The 7319-nt window shown below is 34.9% G+C and overlaps 1 protein-coding gene across 1 annotated transcript in view; it reads right to left on the bottom strand.

Annotated features, from left to right (window-relative positions):
- The window catches only part of LOC144634057 (pyroglutamylated RF-amide peptide receptor-like), an 11261-nt gene extending 7291 nt beyond the window's left edge, over nucleotides 1-3970 (bottom strand). Inside the window, exon 1 of the mRNA XM_078493003.1 lies at nucleotides 3888-3970. The gene's annotated coding sequence lies outside the window, so the exon portion shown is untranslated. The remainder of the gene's footprint in view (nucleotides 1-3887) is intronic.
- Nucleotides 3971-7319: the final 3349 nt, after the last annotated feature.

The following is a 7319-nucleotide window of genomic DNA, read 5'->3' as shown; positions in this document are numbered from 1 at the left end:
TTACAGTGCACAAATTACTCAAACACACGTTTCTTTTACCGTTAAATTGATTTTTTTGGTGCTACGGTGCCAAATTTCTCTCAACTTTGCTAGAAATGCATTTTCTCACCCTTCAGCAATTAAGATTTCGAAAAAAGTTTCCACACTAAAATGTACAATGTTTCATTTTGGCGCATGCACTTAAGCCAAAATTTGAACTGGATTTGGGATCTCCTGATGTGCAAATTGATGATGTCCCAAGTGGTTGATAACCATTATTTCAAATCCCGGAAAAATCCGAGTTTAGCATAACAAGGGTTAACGTCACCAACGTTTATCTACAGATTGCTTGAAAATTTTACTTCAACCTGCGTGATCGCACTTTCGGGACAAAAAAGGTATTGGTGCCAGTTTGGCTACGTTGCCTTTTTTCAGTGCAGATCGTCAGGTGCTATATGTGGTTAACTATGTCGGTTATATTTAATTGTGCGCTCCATACATTGCCCAATACAGTTGCAACCAGCTGCTTTCGTGCATCATAATGACAGGAGGCTCAATACAGCTAGCTGAGCTATAATAAAACGATAGCTTACAACATAAAACATATAATTGGTTATATTTTACATTGTTAAAAATTGTCAACTTTTGATTAAGAATTCTGGGCGTCAACGACTAAGTCGTTCGTAAGCGGAAGAAACCTTATTTAACGATATGACAAATTTACTAGTTAAATTGCATGCAGCTGCTGAGCTTTTGTTAAAACCCGAGGAAATCCTACTAGTATTTCCGTCCGTTCTTCAAGGTTGACAAGTACCAATCTGTCCTGCCGTGAAGATCAAGGCTTTATCAACGGTCCTAAACGTATAGGGTCCCGTGACCTTAAATTAGCGTACCATCATACCTAAAAGGTGAGTTTGTGAATTCTCCTTCTCCTCGTTGCAGAGTTTTCTTAATTGTGAATTAAGCCTCTCTGGGACGCTTAAACTTTTAGTATCAGTGGTTCATTCTTTGTCGGATATATTTTATGGCACAACTTTTTCATCTGTCCAATGATTTCGCCGCCTTTTTAAATTTTCATTTCACCCGGGCATTTCACGCTCTTAATTCTTTTACAACTTAGGGAGGTCGTTATTGAATTTTTTTAGTTTTCAAAGTGGAAAAAATGAGTATATATAAATTCCATTGTGATTTTCTTTCTGTAAAGTTCTGTGTTTCTAAGTTAATTTGCCAATCACCCGACAAGCACTTTGTTGAAATTTTTTTTTTTTTTTTTTTTTTTATTGAAGATAATTTAGTAGACTTAACAATATTAATTATTAAAGAAGAAGACGAAAAGAAAAAAAATACAATATTGATAATACAAAGAAAAATTTACACAATTTCACTACATATAAGTACAAGAACAAAGTTGGTTTACAACATAATGTTCTAAATACAATTTTTTGGTGGAAACAAGAGGAAAAAAGGAAGAAAGTAGGAAAAAAAAAGGGGGGTGGCACATTCTAAGTGGAAACATTTTGAGGCGGAAGAGCGCTTAATGTTGCCCATTTGGATCTAAATTTCGACAAGGTGTTGTTTTTAAAAGCGATTCTGCTTTCACAAAGGATTTTGTCTTTGAGAACGAGATAAAAAAATTTTAAAGCTTGGGGGGCTATTATCCAACCAAGCTTAAAAGATGTGATATTTTCCGATGATTAGAACATGGTTAAAGGCGTAGAACTTAGTACAGTCTGGTTTATAGCCGTACAGAATATCTGTCACGTTTAAAGAAACATTCTCCGATCGTTTCTCGTTCCACCAAATAACAATTTCACGCCAAACATTTTGCGTAATGGGGCATTCATACAAAAGATGAGCTAAAGTTTCGTCGGGAAAATTGCAGCGCTCGCAGCGAGGTGACGTTTTCAGTCCCATTTTAAAAAGACGTTTGTTTGTGGGAAGGATGCCATGAATGATTTTATATTGGAAACATCTAAGTTTGTTTTCTACCGTGACTCTAAAAGGCAATTGGTAGATAGCTTTCGGTGATAAGTTTTTTCCGACTAGTTCTAGTTCTATATTTGGGGGTTTAAGAACTTTCAAAACAAAATGTTCGCGAGCGAATTTGGCAGTGACATTAGAGGGTGTTAGGTCATCTCTGACAGTCTTATTGGAGGGTATTTGCTGGGTATTTAAAAGGGAGTTTTTCCAACCACTAGGGATTGCAGAGAGGAGGCCGAAATATTTTAAGAAATTCACTTTTAGACCATATTTCTTTTGAAATTCGGCTCTGGAGAAGAACCTACCATCTTCCAGAAGGTCGCGTATTTTAACCACACCCTTTTGATACCATGTCAGAAAAAAGATCGGTTTTCCATCTATTCTAATAAATCGGTTGTTCCAAATGATTTCATTCCGGTATTCATCAGCAGATGAGGGGTCTGTAGAGTGTATCTCCTGCCAAGCAGGGAGTATTTCTTTGTAGAAGGAGGGTAATTCTGAAGGCAGATTTAAGTCATGTATATCAAAGTTACATTCAAAAAGGAAAGTGCCACCGAGGTGGGTTGTGGCCAAGGAAAAGGCAGCGCACCATTTACTATCTCCAGCTTCACATAATCGCTTTGCCCACGCAGCCTTAAGAGATTTGTCCATCATAACAAAGTCAACCATGTTAAGACCACCTTTTTCAAGAGGACCAATAAGAGTGTGCCGTTTAATTTTATCCGGCTTCATTTTCCATACGAACCTGAAGCAAATATCGTTGACTTGTTTACATATGTTGGATGAGACTGAGAGAACAGACGTGTTGTAGACTAGCACTTTGTTGATGTCGATATTATTGTTTTTTTAGACAGATTCGGAATGAAAACGTTAAAGAAGTTTTTTTTATACATGTCTATTTGCTTACAGTGACATCTTATTTCTTCTAGAGCATTTTTCTGTTTATTTTATTTATTAAAATATATTAAGAAAGATTAACCTCCCGTGTTAGAATTGGAATGACGTGTCAATGGATGTCGGCAAAATAAAGTTTCTTTTTTCTTTGCTTAAGGTCAAGGAAGAGGTAATTTTTGTATTTTTTTTAAATGTAATCGGAACAAATTGAACTGAAACAGAAACGATCTGGTTTCGGTTCGATTATGCTGATTTATTCGATTGTTTCAGTAATCGAACTTACACTTCATTGAATGTTCGGTACTCAAACGAACCTCCTGAACTTTGGATTGACCTCGAAGGTTCTGCGTTTGATTTGTCTATTGTCTACCCTTTTGGGCGGGCGCGAATGTTTCCGTCAGTTCGTATCCCATTTGCCTTATCAATTTTCAGTATTGAGCTAGCTGGAGTTAAGGGATCAGCAGTAAATCCCGGTTCCGTCTTAAGTACTAAAAGTAAATGTTCAAAACAATCAAATTATTTAATTAAATGCTGGTAAATTGTAAGTGTTTTTTATAACACAACAGTTGTGTCACCATTTCAATTTACTTTGGAGGGAAGCAAATATTTGTTTCCCGCTTTACATCATTAAAAATGCTAGTCACATTAAAGCGAAACGATTGGCTGCATTGTGTCCTGATTAAATTTGTTTCGTTCCTGTCCCCGGAGTCTTGATAAAAACTCTAGTCTGATCTCTTTTTTTTTATAACGGCTTGGGAAACGCATGTTATTTCCGAGTTATGCAACACTGTCAAATAATTATCAGTGACCGAAATTCTCTTGCAAATTAAACTTAACTCAAGCTTTTTCACGGATTTCTCCTAAACTTGTTGTTATCGCGAGAAAAATTATGCAACACCGACAACAATACCGACCATCATATTAAATATCCGATATGATAGTCTAGTTAAGTCAACTGTATCAAATCTATTCAAATAATAATAATAAAAATGTATAGGAAAAAAACTAAATGACAACTAACAACCGATCCTTACCTGGGGAGTTTGACGAGAGATTTAAAATATAATGATTGTAGGGAACCCGAAAAATGCATTCGCTAAACTGATTCGAACAAAAGGGAACTCGGTAATAAATTTGACAATGTTAAGCAGATGATTTTATATTTTGATATTTATTTAGCATAACAAAAAAGTCACTCAAATAAGGGAAAAGCTAAAAAAAAGTTTCCATAAAGAGAATATATTTTTCGATGTGCTTTTTGAAAACGTGACTTCCTCAAATTACTTTTCATACGTTATGTAAACAACCTATCATAAAAAGTCGCAACCATTTCGAAAACTGCCTTCAAATTTATTGAGAAATACAAGAGTTAATTTAACTACCTAAAAAAGTTTTGTTCCGTCGGTCAACATTCCAATTTTTAATTACAATGTGCCTAGGTAGTCGATGAATATAAAACGGGGTAAAAATGAACATGTTCCAAAACACAGCAGCTGTTTTTATGTGTAGCTGATCAATTGCCACCCTGTAAAATTTTGGAGAAAAATAATCGCTTTTTTTCGCAAAAGTAGCCTATGGGAAATAAAGTCAACATTGAGCTTTACTCTGATTTATATATTTTCATATTTTTCAGAATCGAGTAAGTCTACCTACTTCTTATGGTTTGGATATCGTATATGGGACATTTGTAAAAGGAATGAGGGCTAAAGTCTTTCATAAAACATAAAAAAAAGATGATAGCTAATTTCTTTATATGCATTTTTCTTTATTTTACGCATAAGTTATGCCATCTTAATAGAAATTCCAAGATATTTCAAAATTCCTCTTTTACATTGGATTTCGAGAGAAAATGCGTTTACGAGCTAAAATTCGATTCTTAGCTAAAACAGGTGTGACGTCACTGTCACTTGATATTCATTCCGATCTCCAAAAAAAATTATCCCATTAGGTGATGTAATGGATTGACCTTACGACATTTGGTTATGAGGGGTTCAAAGTTGGTAGGTAATAAAAGAAAAAAAAAATGGGTCGAGCGACCTAAATTAAATTAATAAATTGAAGGTAAACGAATGCTTTTCCTGTTTGACATTATAATTATCGAACAATCTGGTAAAACTGTAGTGACTCAATGTTGCAGTCTCGGAAGAATAACATTACAATTGAGAAAGATGTAATTTTCCTTTGTCACGAACGTAGGACGAAGATAAAGTCTGAGTCCCCGACGGGGAGTCGAATCCATGTACGTCTTCAAACTGTCTAAATTTTTTCGTTTGTTTATGCACCAAGGCTTGGTGCAAAGAAAATGATTCTTGTCGTTTTTGAATTAATCGAGTACTAAGTTAATTGTACGCGAAAGCAACATTTGCAGCAAACTATCTCAATAAAATGGGTCAACCGCAATGTTTTTTAATAGACTTTGAGAAAGGTCTACCTTTAATGTAGTATTGTTTGCTTAAAAGTAATATACAAGAACGCTTTTGGCAAATTCGAAGTTTGTCAATATTTCCTTTCACGTTAAGACGCTGAATATTGCTGTCAGAGACTTAAGGTTTTGACAAGGTTACATATCCTAATCGGTTCATCTGGTAAGAGATGTAAAAGGTAAGCTAAACACTGTTTGGTATGTTTACACGAAGATAATATCAAACATGCCCCAAATTTCATCCATCATGGACGCCGCTGCTGACACGATAGGAAATTTTGTTTTTCTAAAAAGAAACCGAAAATAGTTTGTTAAAATTGTTGTTAGAGTAAAATCCACGGGTTTAGGGTTCCCAATATTTTCGGCATCCCACCTTTGTTAGTGATTTGGGTAAAGCAGAGGCCAATTTAATTAAAGTAATCTTCTAAGACCTTGTCCGAAAAAATCGATATCCTCCCTTTTTTTCACAGAAAAAATAGGGAATGGCACCACCTACAGGTATTCGCTATTCTACGTACTTGCCTTGAATTTCCACGAAGCTCAAGTTTTTGTGGCAAACTTTCTCTTTGCCGACGGATATTATGTTCTGTTTGCAAGGTAACAGAGTAGACTAATATTTAAGATGGTGCCTTGATTAATTAAATTGATTTGACAATTTTAAAAAGTTCAAAAAAAGGCAAAACCATGACAACAATCAGCAGTTGGCAACATGTTGTCAGTTTTCGGTGCAAACTACAGACTTAACCTTAAATATAGTTAGTTTAAATATAAAGTGGTTTACCTTGAACTCAAGTAGATATGTTTTATTGCCGTTTCCTCGAAAGCTGAGTGTAGTTACCTAACGTCATAGCAAAATGAAGGACGAGATACGTTTTGAACGAAAATGAATGTATAACCATTTTTCCATTATGCTGAGGGAGGAATACTCTATTTGAATTGCAAAAAAAGTAAACTAATGTTATTTAGGATGAAGAACCCAACTGGTGGAGGTTATACCTCTATACATTACCGGTAATTTAGTAAGCAAAACATGCCACATTTAAGTTAGACTTTCTCTTAAGTCTACTGCACAATATTACCGTTTGAAGTGATTAAATGAAAGCTGTACGGTATGTTCAAAATTTTATAGGATCAACATTTCTTTGGCTAGGAAAGTAGAAGGGTGGAAGGTTGGGATATCTAATGAAAATTAACATGAACAGCCTTTAGTTCCTATTAACAAAAGAATACGAAGATGGGTTTATAGACTTGGAGTCGACTGATTGGCATTAAAGGCTAATAATAAGTGACGTCTTAAAGTAAACTTTACCGACATGGATTAAGAAGTCGTGAACATGTTTTAACCATTGAAACAAACAGAATATTATCTTCATAATGTTTATTAGCTGGTGTATTATTAATTAATGAATCTGATTATGAAAAACAGGCTACAAAATTATACAGCTAATCAAAACAAAACGAGAACTTGGAATCAAACATAACAATTTGAAGGCAGCAAAAAATCCAAATTTACAAGGGCTTCAACCAATTAAAGTGACTCCATATATACATAATCAATACAAATATGGTCAACTCGTATAAAATAACCTCAATTCCCTGGTTTAAATCGTTTCGGGGGTATACTTATTTTTTACTTTTTCTGTTTGAGGACAATAATAGTAGCAGTTGATCATTGTTTAAATATTGGTTTTCTGACAACAACAGTAAGTCACTTCGTCAATGGCAGGGCGCTACTTATGAAATAGTCACTTGAAAATTTATATTTATAGGCAAAATGCACGTAATATTTAACAAATAAAGAAGCCTAAGCCATGTTTTATACTGTCATAAAACACGACGGGAATTTGAGAACACGAGGGAAATGTAGAAAACATGAGCCGCAGGCGAATGTTTTCTACATTTCTCGAGTGTTCTCAAATGCCCGGAGTGTTTTATGACAGTATAAAACATGGCTTAGGCTTCTTTCTTTGCTTTATGATATAGATTTTAGACAGCGCGAGTGGATACGAGTGGTTATAGCCAACGAACAGTCAACGACGCGCGA

The sequence above is a fragment of the Oculina patagonica genome, chromosome 12 (genome assembly GCF_052425735.1).
Source record: "Oculina patagonica isolate OP01 chromosome 12, crgOcupat, whole genome shotgun sequence".
Classification (NCBI taxonomy): domain Eukaryota; kingdom Metazoa; phylum Cnidaria; class Anthozoa; order Scleractinia; family Oculinidae; genus Oculina; species Oculina patagonica.
The sequence above is the reverse complement of the archived record's forward strand: the minus strand, read 5'-3'. Positions and strand labels throughout refer to the sequence as shown.